The sequence below is a fragment of the Camelus bactrianus genome, chromosome 23 (assembly GCF_048773025.1).
Source record: "Camelus bactrianus isolate YW-2024 breed Bactrian camel chromosome 23, ASM4877302v1, whole genome shotgun sequence".
Classification (NCBI taxonomy): Eukaryota; Metazoa; Chordata; class Mammalia; order Artiodactyla; family Camelidae; genus Camelus; species Camelus bactrianus.
Window position 1 is genome coordinate 38820482 of NC_133561.1, and position 27559 is coordinate 38848040.

A 27559-nucleotide genomic window follows, 5' to 3' on the forward strand; every position below is an offset into this window, starting at 1 on the left:
CAGATGCGTTCATTACTATTCATAGATACTGATCCAGAAGTGCATATCGTGACCCAACACAAATGACGGTTTTGAATAAGTGTGGGTCATAGAACGGGATATAGTCTTATATGTCTTCCAACAGAATGAATGAATGCCATATTCTACGCTTCGTAGGAAAGAAATGGCATAAGCCTATAACAAAGACAATTAGCTCTGTGAAATTCTACAAACTGCAAAAGAGACAGACAGGAAAGTGCACGTTGGGATTGGTTTCATTTCTAGGAATTTCAGCCCCATGAAACAAATGGATCCATGTTCTGAGAGTGTGGGTGATTCAGCAGAAAGCAACACACGGATATGTAATCTGGGTGAATGGATATTACACAAACATGAGTTTCCTTGAGTGGGTCTCTGTGTACTGTGAACTGTTAGAAAGTTTAAAGAGGTGTGAATCCATAAACTGAACATGGACACAATTCCCTCCGTTTGTACTGTGTATACAGATCTGAACAAAAGGAAAGAGGGAAGAGAAAAGGACCATGGGACCCTTCTGGATAGAATCACATTTCCCTTAGGAAACTCTCGTCAATGCAGCATCACCCCCAACAAGGACTTGATGCATCAACCACTGGGGATGGCAGTTACCGGATGGATTCCAGGTGGAATGTTGGTGTGTACCACGAGGCTTGTTGCGGCTGGTGGATCCAAGGAAACTGGGCAGAATTCTGTGGGTGGATCAGTTTGATGGTGGGTCTGCTGCCCTATGTGGAGATTGGCTTAGGTCTTTTTTTCGGGTAGCTGAGTAAGTTCGAGATAACGCTGCTGCCCACAGACTTGAGATCACGGGTCAGTTTCCAGAATCTGAAAGGGCAGACAGTGGAAGATCTGCCTGTCATCAGCTTACTGGTGAGGCTCCGAGGTGTCTTCAGACTTGCAAAGTCCTGCTGACATCGACTTTATTGGAGACACGAAGAGAAGCTGGCAGAAAAACTGGCTGCATGGATTGAGGAGATGTGCGAACACATTGTTGAGAGTTGTTCTGTGACAGTGGAGAATATCGGCATGGAGACATCTCTAGAGAATACCAAGCTCGAAAGACATTCATGAGACCTTCTGAACCTCGGTGATACTGGAAGAAACATACGGAGTGTCAACGTGCCCTTGAGAAAGTTCCTCGATTCTCAGGTCCAAGAACGGGTCCAAGATTGCTGACGTCTAAAAGAGAAGAGATGGCAGAGATGGTAAAAGCGCTCATGTTCTTGGAAGAGGTCGTGAGAATCCACACATCCCAAGGGGCATTTACGAATCATTCAGACCGAAATGCACCAAGCCCAGGTAAGCCTATTCCCACGTTTGTGGCTAGCTATCAATCACATGCTCTTCCCTCCACTGCACTCAGGCATCCATTTCAAAGTATCAGAACCTGAGCTGTAATGAATCCAGTAGGAGGAGAGCAAGCCCGTACTAGAATCAGAGTTCCTCCAACTTCACACTCGGTGAACAACAGTGAACTCATTAAAGGCCAAATACTCTCGACTAAAATACAGAGGAATTGAATACTTAGCTCACACAAAGAAATGATGACCTTCCCCTAGATTCAGGAAATGCTGGGTTTATGTATTCTTTGGGCTGAAAAGAGTGTGGGAAGTGAGGGGAATCTTTGAATGAACTTGAATATGTATTAGGCCTCAGTTTTTCAATACAGTACAGGAAAATATTAGAAGTCAGATTGTGAGCTAAAATGTAAATGTCGCCAAACACATTAAAGACAAATGTTTTGTGGACCGTCTTCCCTTCCGTCATTCCCCGGGTTCAGTATATCTTGGAGGTGCAGTCTTGGCTGTGTTAAATTCCTTTACCCAACATGATCTTATGATTAAGCCTTCTCAGCACTGATAGAACACCTGGTTCTCATTAGCCTAGCATAGCTGCAGCAGGTTTCTCATAGTTAAATGCCTCTAGGTGCTTTTGGAATCAAGCCTAAATGTGTATATTCTGTTTAGATATTCTTGTATATTCCTAGAGAGGAATGTTACCCCTTGAAATGCCAACATTGCCTAGTATGTATCATTGGGGATAAAGGGCACCACATGCACAAGGGAAACCCAGGTTGGGGGTTATTTCATGTTTCCAATAGGTATTTCATTGTTCCTTTTGTTGTTGGAGGCTTCAAGAGAAAAGAGTTGGCATGTCCCCTTCAAGTTTTTGGACTGCTATTTTACATTGAGACTGTCTGTTTTTTTCCTTAGAGCTGACAAAATGTTACAGAAATTGTCAAGTCTGGCTTTTGGTTGATTTGGTAATTTTCAAAAACTATCTTCACTTTCATATAAATCCCACAACAAGTAAATCGATAATATTAACCTTCTAAAAGACTGCAACTGCCTTATCAACATAATGTCAAAGCTGGTGTCTTCGGACAAACCCTCCGAACATGGCTGTAAAGAAAACGGAGCTAAACTAATATCCAATTTCTGTGAATTATTTGTTGAAAGTGTTGATTTATCGATGCCCAGTAGGAAGAGTACCAGTGCAAACTGCTCTCACTTGCTCCCATACACAAAACTTTGTAAAAATACAATCAGCCTGCCCTTGGCACAGGACACTTCTGGAAGATTGGTCTGTTATTTTCAAAGACAGGATGAGGCCTCAGAAAACCTGGAAGCAGGAAAAGGTAAAGGAGAGAATGGAAAAGAGTGCAGGGTCGGACCTGTGGTAATGGAGAATCAAAGGTGTAACTCTGTTATCCTTGGAAGCAAACTCTCAAGCGGGCAGCAGGCATGGGATTGAAGGTGATGCGCTGAGTATTAGCAGAGTGCACAGCAGATGCTTGGCTGACAGAACTCAAAGAAATCAGCTCAAAATATCCCCACAATTGAATCTGAGACCAAGATCCGAGCTGCCAAATCTGAGCTAGCAGAGGCAGCGGAAAAAGATGGATAGGGCTACGGATGATGGCTCTCACAGAACTCAGGGATCTAGAGTGCGTTGTGGGTTTTGGTGGGTACTTTCAAGAAAGCAAAGATAAATGTGACCTCAGTGAGACAGCAACCGCACTGGCTCGTGAGGTTGAGTTTATCGATGTGTCCTATGGCCACATCCACTGCATCTGTAGGTCCAGGGTCCAATTTGACTTATTGACAATAGAGCACCTGTGGGGCTCAATCAGACGAATCATGCATCTGGTCTGAGTGTTCCAGGGGGCGTTGGGTTTGAAATCAGTATTAAAAGATTTAGGATCCGCTACGTACTTAACCTGGATTTGGATTACAGTCTGGTTTGAGGCAGACGATGTGGAACAGCTCTGTGGTTGCCTTCGTGAACGCATGACTCAAGCATGAGAGAACTAGGAAGAGTGGTCAAAGTCCACAGCATGAGAAGATGAAGCATTTCTTACAGCATTATCACCCAAATGCAGATGCTACTTTTTGGACCGTACTGACAGTGTACTGCACCGAAGACACATAGGTCGGTCTGCGGGATCATCCCAGCAGGCCCTGAATTGTGACATCCATACATATGCTTCCACTGGTGTTTCTGTAGACAGAGAAGCTCTGGGAAGAACTGGTAACATTGGGACATTCCCATGGCAGTAGAAAGTACAAGCGCACTCTCTGTTGGCTGTTTTGGAGACACTTCAAAATGACATACAGAAGAATGCAGAGCTGAAAACCAATAGAAGCTTCATTTCCACTAGAGGAAGTGCCCTGTGCCCTTTCAGAATTGTGAGATTAGTGTAATAAAAAAGAGGTTTTACTAACTGAAACATTATGGTGTGTTCATCACATCAAAGGCAACACCAGGATTTAGAGATATACCAGAAAACACACACAGGAACAGGGCATGGCATCAAGGTCTAGGGAAAATTATCCACACAAAAATACCATGTAATTGCGTACACCAATGAGTCTAAATTTTTCACTTAACCAAGCCCTATAAGTCTATGTTAGATACATAATAGTACTTGAACTGTAGTGTAAAGAAGTAGAATAAAAGAAACAGGAAGTACCATTTTCAGTTCCAAAGAGATTGAAGGCCCAAAAAAAAAAAATTTTCAAACAACAAGACGGAAAAACGTTACCAGAGCAAGCTCTGAATTTGGATGTGAGGAAAACACTGATGAACAACAGTGCCTCAGAATCACAAAAGGCAGAATACCAGAAAAGGGGAAGAGAAACTCTAAAGAAGAACAAAATAATATCAGAAAACTCAATGGATGAGATAAAAACTGGGCTAAAGTCAATCCTAAGCAGACTATATAATGCAGAGGGACTCGAGAATGACTGTGAGGACAGGGGAAAAGAAATCCCTCGACCAGAAGAAGACACAGAAAAGCAAGAGCAAACCAACGCTAACATCACTGTTGAATCCTGGATTAAGAAAAAGCAGGTAAGTAAAGGACTCTTAGGATTCCCAAATGGAAAAGCAATAGATAAAATAACAAATAATGAAAAGGAATTTATAGAAAAATCAGAAAGAAACTTGTGAAAGCCAAGAAAGTAACATCTATACGAATTCAGGAAGTATACATCATCCAAAAGTGGTGGAATACAAATAGACCAACAAGCAGCTGTAGAATTCAAGTAAAAAAAGTTCATGATCATCCCAGTGATGTAAAATGCACCTCGAGGAAAGCAACTTAGTCACAAACGAACCTCCAGTGGGGTTTCAGCTGATATCTCGGCAGAAATTTTGCAGCACTGGGAGGAGTGCCAGGACATAGACCATATCCTGTATGATATAAAGCTGCAATATAGGGTAGCCTATGCCAAATGACCACCGTTTATAACAACGGCAGAGCTAGGGAAATTCACTGACCGTCAAACCTGAAAAGAATTCAGCAGTTTGAGACTGATCCTAAAACAAAAATTGAGAATCTTACCCTGAGTAGAAAAGTAGCAAGATGAAATGGAAATATCAAAACCATTATGGCAAATGCAAGAAGAGCCTGAGTTGCAAAGAAGTAAGAAGAAGAAGGCAAGTAGGACATCAAAATCCTAAAGATGGGAGAGGGTAGCAGGATATCATAGGTGAGTTTAAGCACTATCTTAAGTGAATCAGCTTACATGACTGTCTGTCTGAAGCAAAAGAAGAGATGCATGGCCTAATGTGTTTGCAAAACATACAAACAATCAGACAAACAAACAAACACCAAAAGGTTACAGTTGGCTGACATATACCAAAAAACCATGAATATTGTAAACACTATACTCAAAGAGATGTCAAGAATCATTCAGCATGCATCGACCCAGTATCGCGGCTAGCATGTACTCAACATACTAGTATTCAGAAAACAGATGCGTTCATTACTATTCATAGATACTGATCCAGAAGTGCATATCGTGACCCAACACAAATGACGGTTTTGAATAAGTGTGGGTCATAGAACGGGATATAGTCTTATATGTCTTCCAACAGAATGAATGAATGCCATATTCTACGCTTCGTAGGAAAGAAATGGCATAAGCCTATAACAAAGACAATTAGCTCTGTGAAATTCTACAAACTGCAAAAGAGACAGACAGGAAAGTGCACGTTGGGATTGGTTTCATTTCTAGGAATTTCAGCCCCATGAAACAAATGGATCCATGTTCTGAGAGTGTGGGTGATTCAGCAGAAAGCAACACACGGATATGTAATCTGGGTGAATGGATATTACACAAACATGAGTTTCCTTGAGTGGGTCTCTGTGTACTGTGAACTGTTAGAAAGTTTAAAGAGGTGTGAATCCATAAACTGAACATGGACACAATTCCCTCCGTTTGTACTGTGTATACAGATCTGAACAAAAGGAAAGAGGGAAGAGAAAAGGACCATGGGACCCTTCTGGATAGAATCACATTTCCCTTAGGAAACTCTCGTCAATGCAGCATCACCCCCAACAAGGACTTGATGCATCAACCACTGGGGATGGCAGTTACCGGATGGATTCCAGGTGGAATGTTGGTGTGTACCACGAGGCTTGTTGCGGCTGGTGGATCCAAGGAAACTGGGCAGAATTCTGTGGGTGGATCAGTTTGATGGTGGGTCTGCTGCCCTATGTGGAGATTGGCTTAGGTCTTTTTTTCGGGTAGCTGAGTAAGTTCGAGATAACGCTGCTGCCCACAGACTTGAGATCACGGGTCAGTTTCCAGAATCTGAAAGGGCAGACAGTGGAAGATCTGCCTGTCATCAGCTTACTGGTGAGGCTCCGAGGTGTCTTCAGACTTGCAAAGTCCTGCTGACATCGACTTTATTGGAGACACGAAGAGAAGCTGGCAGAAAAACTGGCTGCATGGATTGAGGAGATGTGCGAACACATTGTTGAGAGTTGTTCTGTGACAGTGGAGAATATCGGCATGGAGACATCTCTAGAGAATACCAAGCTCGAAAGACATTCATGAGACCTTCTGAACCTCGGTGATACTGGAAGAAACATACGGAGTGTCAACGTGCCCTTGAGAAAGTTCCTCGATTCTCAGGTCCAAGAACGGGTCCAAGATTGCTGACGTCTAAAAGAGAAGAGATGGCAGAGATGGTAAAAGCGCTCATGTTCTTGGAAGAGGTCGTGAGAATCCACACATCCCAAGGGGCATTTACGAATCATTCAGACCGAAATGCACCAAGCCCAGGTAAGCCTATTCCCACGTTTGTGGCTAGCTATCAATCACATGCTCTTCCCTCCACTGCACTCAGGCATCCATTTCAAAGTATCAGAACCTGAGCTGTAATGAATCCAGTAGGAGGAGAGCAAGCCCGTACTAGAATCAGAGTTCCTCCAACTTCACACTCGGTGAACAACAGTGAACTCATTAAAGGCCAAATACTCTCGACTAAAATACAGAGGAATTGAATACTTAGCTCACACAAAGAAATGATGACCTTCCCCTAGATTCAGGAAATGCTGGGTTTATGTATTCTTTGGGCTGAAAAGAGTGTGGGAAGTGAGGGGAATCTTTGAATGAACTTGAATATGTATTAGGCCTCAGTTTTTCAATACAGTACAGGAAAATATTAGAAGTCAGATTGTGAGCTAAAATGTAAATGTCGCCAAACACATTAAAGACAAATGTTTTGTGGACCGTCTTCCCTTCCGTCATTCCCCGGGTTCAGTATATCTTGGAGGTGCAGTCTTGGCTGTGTTAAATTCCTTTACCCAACATGATCTTATGATTAAGCCTTCTCAGCACTGATAGAACACCTGGTTCTCATTAGCCTAGCATAGCTGCAGCAGGTTTCTCATAGTTAAATGCCTCTAGGTGCTTTTGGAATCAAGCCTAAATGTGTATATTCTGTTTAGATATTCTTGTATATTCCTAGAGAGGAATGTTACCCCTTGAAATGCCAACATTGCCTAGTATGTATCATTGGGGATAAAGGGCACCACATGCACAAGGGAAACCCAGGTTGGGGGTTATTTCATGTTTCCAATAGGTATTTCATTGTTCCTTTTGTTGTTGGAGGCTTCAAGAGAAAAGAGTTGGCATGTCCCCTTCAAGTTTTTGGACTGCTATTTTACATTGAGACTGTCTGTTTTTTTCCTTAGAGCTGACAAAATGTTACAGAAATTGTCAAGTCTGGCTTTTGGTTGATTTGGTAATTTTCAAAAACTATCTTCACTTTCATATAAATCCCACAACAAGTAAATCGATAATATTAACCTTCTAAAAGACTGCAACTGCCTTATCAACATAATGTCAAAGCTGGTGTCTTCGGACAAACCCTCCGAACATGGCTGTAAAGAAAACGGAGCTAAACTAATATCCAATTTCTGTGAATTATTTGTTGAAAGTGTTGATTTATCGATGCCCAGTAGGAAGAGTACCAGTGCAAACTGCTCTCACTTGCTCCCATACACAAAACTTTGTAAAAATACAATCAGCCTGCCCTTGGCACAGGACACTTCTGGAAGATTGGTCTGTTATTTTCAAAGACAGGATGAGGCCTCAGAAAACCTGGAAGCAGGAAAAGGTAAAGGAGAGAATGGAAAAGAGTGCAGGGTCGGACCTGTGGTAATGGAGAATCAAAGGTGTAACTCTGTTATCCTTGGAAGCAAACTCTCAAGCGGGCAGCAGGCATGGGATTGAAGGTGATGCGCTGAGTATTAGCAGAGTGCACAGCAGATGCTTGGCTGACAGAACTCAAAGAAATCAGCTCAAAATATCCCCACAATTGAATCTGAGACCAAGATCCGAGCTGCCAAATCTGAGCTAGCAGAGGCAGCGGAAAAAGATGGATAGGGCTACGGATGATGGCTCTCACAGAACTCAGGGATCTAGAGTGCGTTGTGGGTTTTGGTGGGTACTTTCAAGAAAGCAAAGATAAATGTGACCTCAGTGAGACAGCAACCGCTCTGGCTCGTGAGGTTGAGTTTATCGATGTGTCCTATGGCCACATCCACTGCATCTGTAGGTCCAGGGTCCAATTTGACTTATTGACAATAGAGCACCTGTGGGGCTCAATCAGACGAATCATGCATCTGGTCTGAGTGTTCCAGGGGGCGTTGGGTTTGAAATCAGTATTAAAAGATTTAGGATCCGCTACGTACTTAACCTGGATTTGGATTACAGTCTGGTTTGAGGCAGACGATGTGGAACAGCTCTGTGGTTGCCTTCGTGAACGCATGACTCAAGCATGAGAGAACTAGGAAGAGTGGTCAAAGTCCACAGCATGAGAAGATGAAGCATTTCTTACAGCATTATCACCCAAATGCAGATGCTACTTTTTGGACGGTACTGACAGTGTACTGCACCGAGGACACATAGGTCGGTCTGCGGGATCATCCCAGCAGGCCCTGAATTGTGACATCCATACATATGCTTCCACTGGTGTTTCTGTAGACAGAGAAGCTCTGGGAAGAACTGGTAACATTGGGACATTCCCATGGCAGTAGAAAGTACAAGCGCACTCTCTGTTGGCTGTTTTGGAGACACTTCAAAATGACATACAGAAGAATGCAGAGCTGAAAACCAATAGAAGCTTCATTTCCACTAGAGGAAGTGCCCTGTGCCCTTTCAGAATTGTGAGATTAGTGTAATAAAAAAGAGGTTTTACTAACTGAAACATTATGGTGTGTTCATCACATCAAAGGCAACACCAGGATTTAGAGATATACCAGAAAACACACACAGGAACAGGGCATGGCATCAAGGTCTAGGGAAAATTATCCACACAAAAATACCATGTAATTGCGTACACCAATGAGTCTAAATTTTTCACTTAACCAAGCCCTATAATTCTATGTTAGATACATAATAGTACTTGAACTGTAGTGTAAAGAAGTAGAATAAAAGAAACAGGAAGTACCATTTTCAGTTCCAAAGAGATTGAAGGCCCAAAAAAAAAAAAATTTTCAAACAACAAGACGGAAAAACGTTACCAGAGCAAGCTCTGAAATTGGATGTGAGGAAAACACTGATGAACAACAGTGCCTCAGAATCACAAAAGGCAGAATACCAGAAAAGGGGAAGAGAAACTCTAAAGAAGAACAAAATAATATCAGAAAACTCAATGGATGAGATAAAAACTGGGCTAAAGTCAATCCTAAGCAGACTATATAATGCAGAGGGACTCGAGAATGACTGTGAGGACAGGGGAAAAGAAATCCCTCGACCAGAAGAAGACACAGAAAAGCAAGAGCAAACCAACGCTAACATCACTGTTGAATCCTGGATTAAGAAAAAGCAGGTAAGTAAAGGACTCTTAGGATTCCCAAATGGAAAAGCAATAGATAAAATAACAAATAATGAAAAGGAATTTATAGAAAAATCAGAAAGAAACTTGTGAAAGCCAAGAAAGTAACATCTATACGAATTCAGGAAGTATACATCATCCAAAAGTGGTGGAATACAAATAGACCAACAAGCAGCTGTAGAATTCAAGTAAAAAAAGTTCATGATCATCCCAGTGATGTAAAATGCACCTCGAGGAAAGCAACTTAGTCACAAACGAACCTCCAGTGGGGTTTCAGCTGATATCTCGGCAGAAATTTTGCAGCACTGGGAGGAGTGCCAGGACATAGACCATATCCTGTATGATATAAAGCTGCAATATAGGGTAGCCTATGCCAAATGACCACCGTTTATAACAACGGCAGAGCTAGGGAAATTCACTGACCGTCAAACCTGAAAAGAATTCAGCAGTTTGAGACTGATCCTAAAACAAAAATTGAGAATCTTACCCTGAGTAGAAAAGTAGCAAGATGAAATGGAAATATCAAAACCATTATGGCAAATGCAAGAAGAGCCTGAGTTGCAAAGAAGTAAGAAGAAGAAGGCAAGTAGGACATCAAAATCCTAAAGATGGGAGAGGGTAGCAGGATATCATAGGTGAGTTTAAGCACTATCTTAAGTGAATCAGCTTACATGACTGTCTGTCTGAAGCAAAAGAAGAGATGCATGGCCTAATGTGTTTGCAAAACATACAAACAATCAGACAAACAAACAAACACCAAAAGGTTACAGTTGGCTGACATATACCAAAAAACCATGAATATTGTAAACACTATACTCAAAGAGATGTCAAGAATCATTCAGCATGCATCGACCCAGTATCGCGGCTAGCATGTACTCAACATACTAGTATTCAGAAAACAGATGCGTTCATTACTATTCATAGATACTGATCCAGAAGTGCATATCGTGACCCAACACAAATGACGGTTTTGAATAAGTGTGGGTCATAGAACGGGATATAGTCTTATATGTCTTCCAACAGAATGAATGAATGCCATATTCTACGCTTCGTAGGAAAGAAATGGCATAAGCCTATAACAAAGACAATTAGCTCTGTGAAATTCTACAAACTGCAAAAGAGACAGACAGGAAAGTGCACGTTGGGATTGGTTTCATTTCTAGGAATTTCAGCCCCATGAAACAAATGGATCCATGTTCTGAGAGTGTGGGTGATTCAGCAGAAAGCAACACACGGATATGTAATCTGGGTGAATGGATATTACACAAACATGAGTTTCCTTGAGTGGGTCTCTGTGTACTGTGAACTGTTAGAAAGTTTAAAGAGGTGTGAATCCATAAACTGAACATGGACACAATTCCCTCCGTTTGTACTGTGTATACAGATCTGAACAAAAGGAAAGAGGGAAGAGAAAAGGACCATGGGACCCTTCTGGATAGAATCACATTTCCCTTAGGAAACTCTCGTCAATGCAGCATCACCCCCAACAAGGACTTGATGCATCAACCACTGGGGATGGCAGTTACCGGATGGATTCCAGGTGGAATGTTGGTGTGTACCACGAGGCTTGTTGCGGCTGGTGGATCCAAGGAAACTGGGCAGAATTCTGTGGGTGGATCAGTTTGATGGTGGGTCTGCTGCCCTATGTGGAGATTGGCTTAGGTCTTTTTTTCGGGTAGCTGAGTAAGTTCGAGATAACGCTGCTGCCCACAGACTTGAGATCACGGGTCAGTTTCCAGAATCTGAAAGGGCAGACAGTGGAAGATCTGCCTGTCATCAGCTTACTGGTGAGGCTCCGAGGTGTCTTCAGACTTGCAAAGTCCTGCTGACATCGACTTTATTGGAGACACGAAGAGAAGCTGGCAGAAAAACTGGCTGCATGGATTGAGGAGATGTGCGAACACATTGTTGAGAGTTGTTCTGTGACAGTGGAGAATATCGGCATGGAGACATCTCTAGAGAATACCAAGCTCGAAAGACATTCATGAGACCTTCTGAACCTCGGTGATACTGGAAGAAACATACGGAGTGTCAACGTGCCCTTGAGAAAGTTCCTCGATTCTCAGGTCCAAGAACGGGTCCAAGATTGCTGACGTCTAAAAGAGAAGAGATGGCAGAGATGGTAAAAGCGCTCATGTTCTTGGAAGAGGTCGTGAGAATCCACACATCCCAAGGGGCATTTACGAATCATTCAGACCGAAATGCACCAAGCCCAGGTAAGCCTATTCCCACGTTTGTGGCTAGCTATCAATCACATGCTCTTCCCTCCACTGCACTCAGGCATCCATTTCAAAGTATCAGAACCTGAGCTGTAATGAATCCAGTAGGAGGAGAGCAAGCCCGTACTAGAATCAGAGTTCCTCCAACTTCACACTCGGTGAACAACAGTGAACTCATTAAAGGCCAAATACTCTCGACTAAAATACAGAGGAATTGAATACTTAGCTCACACAAAGAAATGATGACCTTCCCCTAGATTCAGGAAATGCTGGGTTTATGTATTCTTTGGGCTGAAAAGAGTGTGGGAAGTGAGGGGAATCTTTGAATGAACTTGAATATGTATTAGGCCTCAGTTTTTCAATACAGTACAGGAAAATATTAGAAGTCAGATTGTGAGCTAAAATGTAAATGTCGCCAAACACATTAAAGACAAATGTTTTGTGGACCGTCTTCCCTTCCGTCATTCCCCGGGTTCAGTATATCTTGGAGGTGCAGTCTTGGCTGTGTTAAATTCCTTTACCCAACATGATCTTATGATTAAGCCTTCTCAGCACTGATAGAACACCTGGTTCTCATTAGCCTAGCATAGCTGCAGCAGGTTTCTCATAGTTAAATGCCTCTAGGTGCTTTTGGAATCAAGCCTAAATGTGTATATTCTGTTTAGATATTCTTGTATATTCCTAGAGAGGAATGTTACCCCTTGAAATGCCAACATTGCCTAGTATGTATCATTGGGGATAAAGGGCACCACATGCACAAGGGAAACCCAGGTTGGGGGTTATTTCATGTTTCCAATAGGTATTTCATTGTTCCTTTTGTTGTTGGAGGCTTCAAGAGAAAAGAGTTGGCATGTCCCCTTCAAGTTTTTGGACTGCTATTTTACATTGAGACTGTCTGTTTTTTTCCTTAGAGCTGACAAAATGTTACAGAAATTGTCAAGTCTGGCTTTTGGTTGATTTGGTAATTTTCAAAAACTATCTTCACTTTCATATAAATCCCACAACAAGTAAATCGATAATATTAACCTTCTAAAAGACTGCAACTGCCTTATCAACATAATGTCAAAGCTGGTGTCTTCGGACAAACCCTCCGAACATGGCTGTAAAGAAAACGGAGCTAAACTAATATCCAATTTCTGTGAATTATTTGTTGAAAGTGTTGATTTATCGATGCCCAGTAGGAAGAGTACCAGTGCAAACTGCTCTCACTTGCTCCCATACACAAAACTTTGTAAAAATACAATCAGCCTGCCCTTGGCACAGGACACTTCTGGAAGATTGGTCTGTTATTTTCAAAGACAGGATGAGGCCTCAGAAAACCTGGAAGCAGGAAAAGGTAAAGGAGAGAATGGAAAAGAGTGCAGGGTCGGACCTGTGGTAATGGAGAATCAAAGGTGTAACTCTGTTATCCTTGGAAGCAAACTCTCAAGCGGGCAGCAGGCATGGGATTGAAGGTGATGCGCTGAGTATTAGCAGAGTGCACAGCAGATGCTTGGCTGACAGAACTCAAAGAAATCAGCTCAAAATATCCCCACAATTGAATCTGAGACCAAGATCCGAGCTGCCAAATCTGAGCTAGCAGAGGCAGCGGAAAAAGATGGATAGGGCTACGGATGATGGCTCTCACAGAACTCAGGGATCTAGAGTGCGTTGTGGGTTTTGGTGGGTACTTTCAAGAAAGCAAAGATAAATGTGACCTCAGTGAGACAGCAACCGCACTGGCTCGTGAGGTTGAGTTTATCGATGTGTCCTATGGCCACATCCACTGCATCTGTAGGTCCAGGGTCCAATTTGACTTATTGACAATAGAGCACCTGTGGGGCTCAATCAGACGAATCATGCATCTGGTCTGAGTGTTCCAGGGGGCGTTGGGTTTGAAATCAGTATTAAAAGATTTAGGATCCGCTACGTACTTAACCTGGATTTGGATTACAGTCTGGTTTGAGGCAGACGATGTGGAACAGCTCTGTGGTTGCCTTCGTGAACGCATGACTCAAGCATGAGAGAACTAGGAAGAGTGGTCAAAGTCCACAGCATGAGAAGATGAAGCATTTCTTACAGCATTATCACCCAAATGCAGATGCTACTTTTTGGACCGTACTGACAGTGTACTGCACCGAAGACACATAGGTCGGTCTGCGGGATCATCCCAGCAGGCCCTGAATTGTGACATCCATACATATGCTTCCACTGGTGTTTCTGTAGACAGAGAAGCTCTGGGAAGAACTGGTAACATTGGGACATTCCCATGGCAGTAGAAAGTACAAGCGCACTCTCTGTTGGCTGTTTTGGAGACACTTCAAAATGACATACAGAAGAATGCAGAGCTGAAAACCAATAGAAGCTTCATTTCCACTAGAGGAAGTGCCCTGTGCCCTTTCAGAATTGTGAGATTAGTGTAATAAAAAAGAGGTTTTACTAACTGAAACATTATGGTGTGTTCATCACATCAAAGGCAACACCAGGATTTAGAGATATACCAGAAAACACACACAGGAACAGGGCATGGCATCAAGGTCTAGGGAAAATTATCCACACAAAAATACCATGTAATTGCGTACACCAATGAGTCTAAATTTTTCACTTAACCAAGCCCTATAAGTCTATGTTAGATACATAATAGTACTTGAACTGTAGTGTAAAGAAGTAGAATAAAAGAAACAGGAAGTACCATTTTCAGTTCCAAAGAGATTGAAGGCCCAAAAAAAAAAAATTTTCAAACAACAAGACGGAAAAACGTTACCAGAGCAAGCTCTGAATTTGGATGTGAGGAAAACACTGATGAACAACAGTGCCTCAGAATCACAAAAGGCAGAATACCAGAAAAGGGGAAGAGAAACTCTAAAGAAGAACAAAATAATATCAGAAAACTCAATGGATGAGATAAAAACTGGGCTAAAGTCAATCCTAAGCAGACTATATAATGCAGAGGGACTCGAGAATGACTGTGAGGACAGGGGAAAAGAAATCCCTCGACCAGAAGAAGACACAGAAAAGCAAGAGCAAACCAACGCTAACATCACTGTTGAATCCTGGATTAAGAAAAAGCAGGTAAGTAAAGGACTCTTAGGATTCCCAAATGGAAAAGCAATAGATAAAATAACAAATAATGAAAAGGAATTTATAGAAAAATCAGAAAGAAACTTGTGAAAGCCAAGAAAGTAACATCTATACGAATTCAGGAAGTATACATCATCCAAAAGTGGTGGAATACAAATAGACCAACAAGCAGCTGTAGAATTCAAGTAAAAAAAGTTCATGATCATCCCAGTGATGTAAAATGCACCTCGAGGAAAGCAACTTAGTCACAAACGAACCTCCAGTGGGGTTTCAGCTGATATCTCGGCAGAAATTTTGCAGCACTGGGAGGAGTGCCAGGACATAGACCATATCCTGTATGATATAAAGCTGCAATATAGGGTAGCCTATGCCAAATGACCACCGTTTATAACAACGGCAGAGCTAGGGAAATTCACTGACCGTCAAACCTGAAAAGAATTCAGCAGTTTGAGACTGATCCTAAAACAAAAATTGAGAATCTTACCCTGAGTAGAAAAGTAGCAAGATGAAATGGAAATATCAAAACCATTATGGCAAATGCAAGAAGAGCCTGAGTTGCAAAGAAGTAAGAAGAAGAAGGCAAGTAGGACATCAAAATCCTAAAGATGGGAGAGGGTAGCAGGATATCATAGGTGAGTTTAAGCACTATCTTAAGTGAATCAGCTTACATGACTGTCTGAAGCAAAAGAAGAGATGCATGGCCTAATGTGTTTGCAAAACATACAAACAATCAGACAAACAAACAAACACCAAAAGGTTACAGTTGGCTGACATATACCAAAAAACCATGAATATTGTAAACACTATACTCAAAGAGATGTCAAGAATCATTCAGCATGCATCGACCCAGTATCGCGGCTAGCATGTACTCAACATACTAGTATTCAGAAAACAGATGCGTTCATTACTATTCATAGATACTGATCCAGAAGTGCATATCGTGACCCAACACAAATGACGGTTTTGAATAAGTGTGGGTCATAGAACGGGATATAGTCTTATATGTCTTCCAACAGAATGAATGAATGCCATATTCTACGCTTCGTAGGAAAGAAATGGCATAAGCCTATAACAAAGACAATTAGCTCTGTGAAATTCTACAAACTGCAAAAGAGACAGACAGGAAAGAGCACGTTGGGATTGGTTTCATTTCTAGGAATTTCAGCCCCATGAAACAAATGGATCCATGTTCTGAGAGTGTGGGTGATTCAGCAGAAAGCAACACACGGATATGTAATCTGGGTGAATGGATATTACACAAACATGAGTTTCCTTGAGTGGGTCTCTGTGTACTGTGAACTGTTAGAAAGTTTAAAGAGGTGTGAATCCATAAACTGAACATGGACACAATTCCCTCCGTTTGTACTGTGTATACAGATCTGAACAAAAGGAAAGAGGGAAGAGAAAAGGACCATGGGACCCTTCTGGATAGAATCACATTTCCCTTAGGAAACTCTCGTCAATGCAGCATCACCCCCAACAAGGACTTGATGCATCAACCACTGGGGATGGCAGTTACCGGATGGATTCCAGGTGGAATGTTGGTGTGTACCACGAGGCTTGTTGCGGCTGGTGGATCCAAGGAAACTGGGCAGAATTCTGTGGGTGGATCAGTTTGATGGTGGGTCTGCTGCCCTATGTGGAGATTGGCTTAGGTCTTTTTTTCGGGTAGCTGAGTAAGTTCGAGATAACGCTGCTGCCCACAGACTTGAGATCACGGGTCAGTTTCCAGAATCTGAAAGGGCAGACAGTGGAAGATCTGCCTGTCATCAGCTTACTGGTGAGGCTCCGAGGTGTCTTCAGACTTGCAAAGTCCTGCTGACATCGACTTTATTGGAGACACGAAGAGAAGCTGGCAGAAAAACTGGCTGCATGGATTGAGGAGATGTGCGAACACATTGTTGAGAGTTGTTCTGTGACAGTGGAGAATATCGGCATGGAGACATCTCTAGAGAATACCAAGCTCGAAAGACATTCATGAGACCTTCTGAACCTCGGTGATACTGGAAGAAACATACGGAGTGTCAACGTGCCCTTGAGAAAGTTCCTCGATTCTCAGGTCCAAGAACGGGTCCAAGATTGCTGACGTCTAAAAGAGAAGAGATGGCAGAGATGGTAAAAGCGCTCATGTTCTTGGAAGAGGTCGTGAGAATCCACACATCCCAAGGGGCATTTACGAATCATTCAGACCGAAATGCACCAAGCCCAGGTAAGCCTATTCCCACGTTTGTGGCTAGCTATCAATCACATGCTCTTCCCTCCACTGCACTCAGGCATCCATTTCAAAGTATCAGAACCTGAGCTGTAATGAATCCAGTAGGAGGAGAGCAAGCCCGTACTAGAATCAGAGTTCCTCCAACTTCACACTCGGTGAACAACAGTGAACTCATTAAAGGTCAAATACTCTCGACTAAAATACAGAGGAATTGAATACTTAGCTCACACAAAGAAATGATGACCTTCCCCTAGATTCAGGAAATGCTGGGTTTATGTATTCTTTGGGCTGAAAAGAGTGTGGGAAGTGAGGGGAATCTTTGAATGAACTTGAATATGTATTAGGCCTCAGTTTTTCAATACAGTACAGGAAAATATTAGAAGTCAGATTGTGAGCTAAAATGTAAATGTCGCCAAACACATTAAAGACAAATGTTTTGTGGACCGTCTTCCCTTCCGTCATTCCCCGGGTTCAGTATATCTTGGAGGTGCAGTCTTGGCTGTGTTAAATTCCTTTACCCAACATGATCTTATGATTAAGCCTTCTCAGCACTGATAGAACACCTGGTTCTCAATAGCCTAGCATAGCTGCAGCAGGTTTCTCATAGTTAAATGCCTCTAGGTTCTTTTGGAATCAAGCCTAAATGTGTATATTCTGTTTAGATATTCTTGTATATTCCTAGAGAGGAATGTTACCCCTTGAAATGCCAACATTGCCTAGTATGTATCATTGGGGATAAAGGGCACCACATGCACAAGGGAAACCCAGGTTGGGGGTTATTTCATGTTTCCAATAGGTATTTCATTGTTCCTTTTGTTGTTGGAGGCTTCAAGAGAAAAGAGTTGGCATGTCCCCTTCAAGTTTTTGGACTGCTATTTTACATTGAGACTGTCTGTTTTTTTCCTTAGAGCTGACAAAATGTTACAGAAATTGTCAAGTCTGGCTTTTGGTTGATTTGGTAATTTTCAAAAACTATCTTCACTTTCATATAAATCCCACAACAAGTAAATCGATAATATTAACCTTCTAAAAGACTGCAACTGCCTTATCAACATAATGTCAAAGCTGGTGTCTTCGGACAAACCCTCCGAACATGGCTGTAAAGAAAACGGAGCTAAACTAATATCCAATTTCTGTGAATTATTTGTTGAAAGTGTTGATTTATCGATGCCCAGTAGGAAGAGTACCAGTGCAAACTGCTCTCACTTGCTCCCATACACAAAACTTTGTAAAAATACAATCAGCCTGCCCTTGGCACAGGACACTTCTGGAAGATTGGTCTGTTATTTTCAAAGACAGGATGAGGCCTCAGAAAACCTGGAAGCAGGAAAAGGTAAAGGAGAGAATGGAAAAGAGTGCAGGGTCGGACCTGTGGTAATGGAGAATCAAAGGTGTAACTCTGTTATCCTTGGAAGCAAACTCTCAAGCGGGCAGCAGGCATGGGATTGAAGGTGATGCGCTGAGTATTAGCAGAGTGCACAGCAGATGCTTGGCTGACAGAACTCAAAGAAATCAGCTCAAAATATCCCCACAATTGAATCTGAGACCAAGATCCGAGCTGCCAAATCTGAGCTAGCAGAGGCAGCGGAAAAAGATGGATAGGGCTACGGATGATGGCTCTCACAGAACTCAGGGATCTAGAGTGCGTTGTGGGTTTTGGTGGGTACTTTCAAGAAAGCAAAGATAAATGTGACCTCAGTGAGACAGCAACCGCTCTGGCTCGTGAGGTTGAGTTTATCGATGTGTCCTATGGCCACATCCACTGCATCTGTAGGTCCAGGGTCCAATTTGACTTATTGACAATAGAGCACCTGTGGGGCTCAATCAGACGAATCATGCATCTGGTCTGAGTGTTCCAGGGGGCGTTGGGTTTGAAATCAGTATTAAAAGATTTAGGATCCGCTACGTACTTAACCTGGATTTGGATTACAGTCTGGTTTGAGGCAGACGATGTGGAACAGCTCTGTGGTTGCCTTCGTGAACGCATGACTCAAGCATGAGAGAACTAGGAAGAGTGGTCAAAGTCCACAGCATGAGAAGATGAAGCATTTCTTACAGCATTATCACCCAAATGCAGATGCTACTTTTTGGACGGTACTGACAGTGTACTGCACCGAGGACACATAGGTCGGTCTGCGGGATCATCCCAGCAGGCCCTGAATTGTGACATCCATACATATGCTTCCACTGGTGTTTCTGTAGACAGAGAAGCTCTGGGAAGAACTGGTAACATTGGGACATTCCCATGGCAGTAGAAAGTACAAGCGCACTCTCTGTTGGCTGTTTTGGAGACACTTCAAAATGACATACAGAAGAATGCAGAGCTGAAAACCAATAGAAGCTTCATTTCCACTAGAGGAAGTGCCCTGTGCCCTTTCAGAATTGTGAGATTAGTGTAATAAAAAAGAGGTTTTACTAACTGAAACATTATGGTGTGTTCATCACATCAAAGGCAACACCAGGATTTAGAGATATACCAGAAAACACACACAGGAACAGGGCATGGCATCAAGGTCTAGGGAAAATTATCCACACAAAAATACCATGTAATTGCGTACACCAATGAGTCTAAATTTTTCACTTAACCAAGCCCTATAATTCTATGTTAGATACATAATAGTACTTGAACTGTAGTGTAAAGAAGTAGAATAAAAGAAACAGGAAGTACCATTTTCAGTTCCAAAGAGATTGAAGGCCCAAAAAAAAAAAATTTTCAAACAACAAGACGGAAAAACGTTACCAGAGCAAGCTCTGAATTTGGATGTGAGGAAAACACTGATGAACAACAGTGCCTCAGAATCACAAAAGGCAGAATACCAGAAAAGGGGAAGAGAAACTCTAAAGAAGAACAAAATAATATCAGAAAACTCAATGGATGAGATAAAAACTGGGCTAAAGTCAATCCTAAGCAGACTATATAATGCAGAGGGACTCGAGAATGACTGTGAGGACAGGGGAAAAGAAATCCCTCGACCAGAAGAAGACACAGAAAAGCAAGAGCAAACCAACGCTAACATCACTGTTGAATCCTGGATTAAGAAAAAGCAGGTAAGTAAAGGACTCTTAGGATTCCCAAATGGAAAAGCAATAGATAAAATAACAAATAATGAAAAGGAATTTATAGAAAAATCAGAAAGAAACTTGTGAAAGCCAAGAAAGTAACATCTATACGAATTCAGGAAGTATACATCATCCAAAAGTGGTGGAATACAAATAGACCAACAAGCAGCTGTAGAATTCAAGTAAAAAAAGTTCATGATCATCCCAGTGATGTAAAATGCACCTCGAGGAAAGCAACTTAGTCACAAACGAACCTCCAGTGGGGTTTCAGCTGATATCTCGGCAGAAATTTTGCAGCACTGGGAGGAGTGCCAGGACATAGACCATATCCTGTATGATATAAAGCTGCAATATAGGGTAGCCTATGCCAAATGACCACCGTTTATAACAACGGCAGAGCTAGGGAAATTCACTGACCGTCAAACCTGAAAAGAATTCAGCAGTTTGAGACTGATCCTAAAACAAAAATTGAGAATCTTACCCTGAGTAGAAAAGTAGCAAGATGAAATGGAAATATCAAAACCATTATGGCAAATGCAAGAAGAGCCTGAGTTGCAAAGAAGTAAGAAGAAGAAGGCAAGTAGGACATCAAAATCCTAAAGATGGGAGAGGGTAGCAGGATATCATAGGTGAGTTTAAGCACTATCTTAAGTGAATCAGCTTACATGACTGTCTGTCTGAAGCAAAAGAAGAGATGCATGGCCTAATGTGTTTGCAAAACATACAAACAATCAGACAAACAAACAAACACCAAAAGGTTACAGTTGGCTGACATATACCAAAAAACCATGAATATTGTAAACACTATACTCAAAGAGATGTCAAGAATCATTCAGCATGCATCGACCCAGTATCGCGGCTAGCATGTACTCAACATACTAGTATTCAGAAAACAGATGCGTTCATTACTATTCATAGATACTGATCCAGAAGTGCATATCGTGACCCAACACAAATGACGGTTTTGAATAAGTGTGGGTCATAGAACGGGATATAGTCTTATATGTCTTCCAACAGAATGAATGAATGCCATATTCTACGCTTCGTAGGAAAGAAATGGCATAAGCCTATAACAAAGACAATTAGCTCTGTGAAATTCTACAAACTGCAAAAGAGACAGACAGGAAAGTGCACGTTGGGATTGGTTTCATTTCTAGGAATTTCAGCCCCATGAAACAAATGGATCCATGTTCTGAGAGTGTGGGTGATTCAGCAGAAAGCAACACACGGATATGTAATCTGGGTGAATGGATATTACACAAACATGAGTTTCCTTGAGTGGGTCTCTGTGTACTGTGAACTGTTAGAAAGTTTAAAGAGGTGTGAATCCATAAACTGAACATGGACACAATTCCCTCCGTTTGTACTGTGTATACAGATCTGAACAAAAGGAAAGAGGGAAGAGAAAAGGACCATGGGACCCTTCTGGATAGAATCACATTTCCCTTAGGAAACTCTCGTCAATGCAGCATCACCCCCAACAAGGACTTGATGCATCAACCACTGGGGATGGCAGTTACCGGATGGATTCCAGGTGGAATGTTGGTGTGTACCACGAGGCTTGTTGCGGCTGGTGGATCCAAGGAAACTGGGCAGAATTCTGTGGGTGGATCAGTTTGATGGTGGGTCTGCTGCCCTATGTGGAGATTGGCTTAGGTCTTTTTTTCGGGTAGCTGAGTAAGTTCGAGATAACGCTGCTGCCCACAGACTTGAGATCACGGGTCAGTTTCCAGAATCTGAAAGGGCAGACAGTGGAAGATCTGCCTGTCATCAGCTTACTGGTGAGGCTCCGAGGTGTCTTCAGACTTGCAAAGTCCTGCTGACATCGACTTTATTGGAGACACGAAGAGAAGCTGGCAGAAAAACTGGCTGCATGGATTGAGGAGATGTGCGAACACATTGTTGAGAGTTGTTCTGTGACAGTGGAGAATATCGGCATGGAGACATCTCTAGAGAATACCAAGCTCGAAAGACATTCATGAGACCTTCTGAACCTCGGTGATACTGGAAGAAACATACGGAGTGTCAACGTGCCCTTGAGAAAGTTCCTCGATTCTCAGGTCCAAGAACGGGTCCAAGATTGCTGACGTCTAAAAGAGAAGAGATGGCAGAGATGGTAAAAGCGCTCATGTTCTTGGAAGAGGTCGTGAGAATCCACACATCCCAAGGGGCATTTACGAATCATTCAGACCGAAATGCACCAAGCCCAGGTAAGCCTATTCCCACGTTTGTGGCTAGCTATCAATCACATGCTCTTCCCTCCACTGCACTCAGGCATCCATTTCAAAGTATCAGAACCTGAGCTGTAATGAATCCAGTAGGAGGAGAGCAAGCCCGTACTAGAATCAGAGTTCCTCCAACTTCACACTCGGTGAACAACAGTGAACTCATTAAAGGCCAAATACTCTCGACTAAAATACAGAGGAATTGAATACTTAGCTCACACAAAGAAATGATGACCTTCCCCTAGATTCAGGAAATGCTGGGTTTATGTATTCTTTGGGCTGAAAAGAGTGTGGGAAGTGAGGGGAATCTTTGAATGAACTTGAATATGTATTAGGCCTCAGTTTTTCAATACAGTACAGGAAAATATTAGAAGTCAGATTGTGAGCTAAAATGTAAATGTCGCCAAACACATTAAAGACAAATGTTTTGTGGACCGTCTTCCCTTCCGTCATTCCCCGGGTTCAGTATATCTTGGAGGTGCAGTCTTGGCTGTGTTAAATTCCTTTACCCAACATGATCTTATGATTAAGCCTTCTCAGCACTGATAGAACACCTGGTTCTCATTAGCCTAGCATAGCTGCAGCAGGTTTCTCATAGTTAAATGCCTCTAGGTGCTTTTGGAATCAAGCCTAAATGTGTATATTCTGTTTAGATATTCTTGTATATTCCTAGAGAGGAATGTTACCCCTTGAAATGCCAACATTGCCTAGTATGTATCATTGGGGATAAAGGGCACCACATGCACAAGGGAAACCCAGGTTGGGGGTTATTTCATGTTTCCAATAGGTATTTCATTGTTCCTTTTGTTGTTGGAGGCTTCAAGAGAAAAGAGTTGGCATGTCCCCTTCAAGTTTTTGGACTGCTATTTTACATTGAGACTGTCTGTTTTTTTCCTTAGAGCTGACAAAATGTTACAGAAATTGTCAAGTCTGGCTTTTGGTTGATTTGGTAATTTTCAAAAACTATCTTCACTTTCATATAAATCCCACAAGAAGTAAATCGATAATATTAACCTTCTAAAAGACTGCAACTGCCTTATCAACATAATGTCAAAGCTGGTGTCTTCGGACAAACCCTCCGAACATGGCTGTAAAGAAAACGGAGCTAAACTAATATCCAATTTCTGTGAATTATTTGTTGAAAGTGTTGATTTATCGATGCCCAGTAGGAAGAGTACCAGTGCAAACTGCTCTCACTTGCTCCCATACACAAAACTTTGTAAAAATACAATCAGCCTGCCCTTGGCACAGGACACTTCTGGAAGATTGGTCTGTTATTTTCAAAGACAGGATGAGGCCTCAGAAAACCTGGAAGCAGGAAAAGGTAAAGGAGAGAATGGAAAAGAGTGCAGGGTCGGACCTGTGGTAATGGAGAATCAAAGGTGTAACTCTGTTATCCTTGGAAGCAAACTCTCAAGCGGGCAGCAGGCATGGGATTGAAGGTGATGCGCTGAGTATTAGCAGAGTGCACAGCAGATGCTTGGCTGACAGAACTCAAAGAAATCAGCTCAAAATATCCCCACAATTGAATCTGAGACCAAGATCCGAGCTGCCAAATCTGAGCTAGCAGAGGCAGCGGAAAAAGATGGATAGGGCTACGGATGATGGCTCTCACAGAACTCAGGGATCTAGAGTGCGTTGTGGGTTTTGGTGGGTACTTTCAAGAAAGCAAAGATAAATGTGACCTCAGTGAGACAGCAACCGCACTGGCTCGTGAGGTTGAGTTTATCGATGTGTCCTATGGCCACATCCACTGCATCTGTAGGTCCAGGGTCCAATTTGACTTATTGACAATAGAGCACCTGTGGGGCTCAATCAGACGAATCATGCATCTGGTCTGAGTGTTCCAGGGGGCGTTGGGTTTGAAATCAGTATTAAAAGATTTAGGATCCGCTACGTACTTAACCTGGATTTGGATTACAGTCTGGTTTGAGGCAGACGATGTGGAACAGCTCTGTGGTTGCCTTCGTGAACGCATGACTCAAGCATGAGAGAACTAGGAAGAGTGGTCAAAGTCCACAGCATGAGAAGATGAAGCATTTCTTACAGCATTATCACCCAAATGCAGATGCTACTTTTTGGACCGTACTGACAGTGTACTGCACCGAAGACACATAGGTCGGTCTGCGGGATCATCCCAGCAGGCCCTGAATTGTGACATCCATACATATGCTTCCACTGGTGTTTCTGTAGACAGAGAAGCTCTGGGAAGAACTGGTAACATTGGGACATTCCCATGGCAGTAGAAAGTACAAGCGCACTCTCTGTTGGCTGTTTTGGAGACACTTCAAAATGACATACAGAAGAATGCAGAGCTGAAAACCAATAGAAGCTTCATTTCCACTAGAGGAAGTGCCCTGTGCCCTTTCAGAATTGTGAGATTAGTGTAATAAAAAAGAGGTTTTACTAACTGAAACATTATGGTGTGTTCATCACATCAAAGGCAACACCAGGATTTAGAGATATACCAGAAAACACACACAGGAACAGGGCATGGCATCAAGGTCTAGGGAAAATTATCCACACAAAAATACCATGTAATTGCGTACACCAATGAGTCTAAATTTTTCACTTAACCAAGCCCTATAAGTCTATGTTAGATACATAATAGTACTTGAACTGTAGTGTAAAGAAGTAGAATAAAAGAAACAGGAAGTACCATTTTCAGTTCCAAAGAGATTGAAGGCCCAAAAAAAAAAATTTTCAAACAACAAGACGGAAAAACGTTACCAGAGCAAGCTCTGAATTTGGATGTGAGGAAAACACTGATGAACAACAGTGCCTCAGAATCACAAAAGGCAGAATACCAGAAAAGGGGAAGAGAAACTCTAAAGAAGAACAAAATAATATCAGAAAACTCAATGGATGAGATAAAAACTGGGCTAAAGTCAATCCTAAGCAGACTATATAATGCAGAGGGACTCGAGAATGACTGTGAGGACAGGGGAAAAGAAATCCCTCGACCAGAAGAAGACACAGAAAAGCAAGAGCAAACCAACGCTAACATCACTGTTGAATCCTGGATTAAGAAAAAGCAGGTAAGTAAAGGACTCTTAGGATTCCCAAATGGAAAAGCAATAGATAAAATAACAAATAATGAAAAGGAATTTATAGAAAAATCAGAAAGAAACTTGTGAAAGCCAAGAAAGTAACATCTATACGAATTCAGGAAGTATACATCATCCAAAAGTGGTGGAATACAAATAGACCAACAAGCAGCTGTAGAATTCAAGTAAAAAAAGTTCATGATCATCCCAGTGATGTAAAATGCACCTCGAGGAAAGCAACTTAGTCACAAACGAACCTCCAGTGGGGTTTCAGCTGATATCTCGGCAGAAATTTTGCAGCACTGGGAGGAGTGCCAGGACATAGACCATATCCTGTATGATATAAAGCTGCAATATAGGGTAGCCTATGCCAAATGACCACCGTTTATAACAACGGCAGAGCTAGGGAAATTCACTGACCGTCAAACCTGAAAAGAATTCAGCAGTTTGAGACTGATCCTAAAACAAAAATTGAGAATCTTACCCTGAGTAGAAAAGTAGCAAGATGAAATGGAAATATCAAAACCATTATGGCAAATGCAAGAAGAGCCTGAGTTGCAAAGAAGTAAGAAGAAGAAGGCAAGTAGGACATCAAAATCCTAAAGATGGGAGAGGGTAGCAGGATATCATAGGTGAGTTTAAGCACTATCTTAAGTGAATCAGCTTACATGACTGTCTGAAGCAAAAGAAGAGATGCATGGCCTAATGTGTTTGCAAAACATACAAACAATCAGACAAACAAACAAACACCAAAAGGTTACAGTTGGCTGACATATACCAAAAAACCATGAATATTGTAAACACTATACTCAAAGAGATGTCAAGAATCATTCAGCATGCATCGACCCAGTATCGCGGCTAGCATGTACTCAACCTACTAGTATTCAGAAAACAGATGCGTTCATTACTATTCATAGATACTGATCCAGAAGTGCATATCGTGACCCAACACAAATGACGGTTTTGAATAAGTGTGGGTCATAGAACGGGATATAGTCTTATATGTCTTCCAACAGAATGAATGAATGCCATATTCTACGCTTCGTAGGAAAGAAATGGCATAAGCCTATAACAAAGACAATTAGCTCTGTGAAATTCTACAAACTGCAAAAGAGACAGACAGGAAAGTGCACGTTGGGATTGGTTTCATTTCTAGGAATTTCAGCCCCATGAAACAAATGGATCCATGTTCTGAGAGTGTGGGTGATTCAGCAGAAAGCAACACACGGATATGTAATCTGGGTGAATGGATATTACACAAACATGAGTTTCCTTGAGTGGGTCTCTGTGTACTGTGAACTGTTAGAAAGTTTAAAGAGGTGTGAATCCATAAACTGAACATGGACACAATTCCCTCCGTTTGTACTGTGTATACAGATCTGAACAAAAGGAAAGAGGGAAGAGAAAAGGACCATGGGACCCTTCTGGATAGAATCACATTTCCCTTAGGAAACTCTCGTCAATGCAGCATCACCCCCAACACGGACTTGATGCATCAACCACTGGGGATGGCAGTTACCGGATGGATTCCAGGTGGAATGTTGGTGTGTACCACGAGGCTTGTTGCGGCTGGTGGATCCAAGGAAACTGGGCAGAATTCTGTGGGTGGATCAGTTTGATGGTGGGTCTGCTGCCCTATGTGGAGATTGGCTTAGGTCTTTTTTTCGGGTAGCTGAGTAAGTTCGAGATAATGCTGCTGCCCACAGACTTGAGATCACGGGTCAGTTTCCAGAATCTGAAAGGGCAGACAGTGGAAGATCTGCCTGTCATCAGCTTACTGGTGAGGCTCAGAGGTGTTTTCAGACTTGCCCAGTCCTGTTGACATCGACTTTATTGGAGACACGAAGAGAAGCTGGCAGAAAAACTGGCTGCATGGATTGAGGAGATGTGCGAACACATTGTTGAGAGTTGTTCTGTGACAGTGGAGAATATCGGCATGGAGACATCTCTAGAGAATACCAAGCTCGAAAGACATTCATGAGACCTTCTGAACCTCGGTGATACTGGAAGAAACATACGGAGTGTCAACGTGCCCTTGAGAAAGTTCCTCGATTCTCAGGTCCAAGAACGGGTCCAAGA

The 27559-nt window shown here is 42.2% G+C and overlaps 1 long non-coding RNA gene across 1 annotated transcript; it reads right to left on the bottom strand.

Annotated features, from left to right (window-relative positions):
* Positions 1-27559, bottom strand: LOC141574863 (uncharacterized). Its single transcript, XR_012501991.1, has 6 exons — positions 27000-27559; positions 21729-22298; positions 16453-17022; positions 11181-11750; positions 5904-6473; positions 1-1197 (listed from the first exon to the last, which is right to left on the bottom strand). It is a non-coding gene; the product is annotated as an uncharacterized LOC141574863 (long non-coding RNA).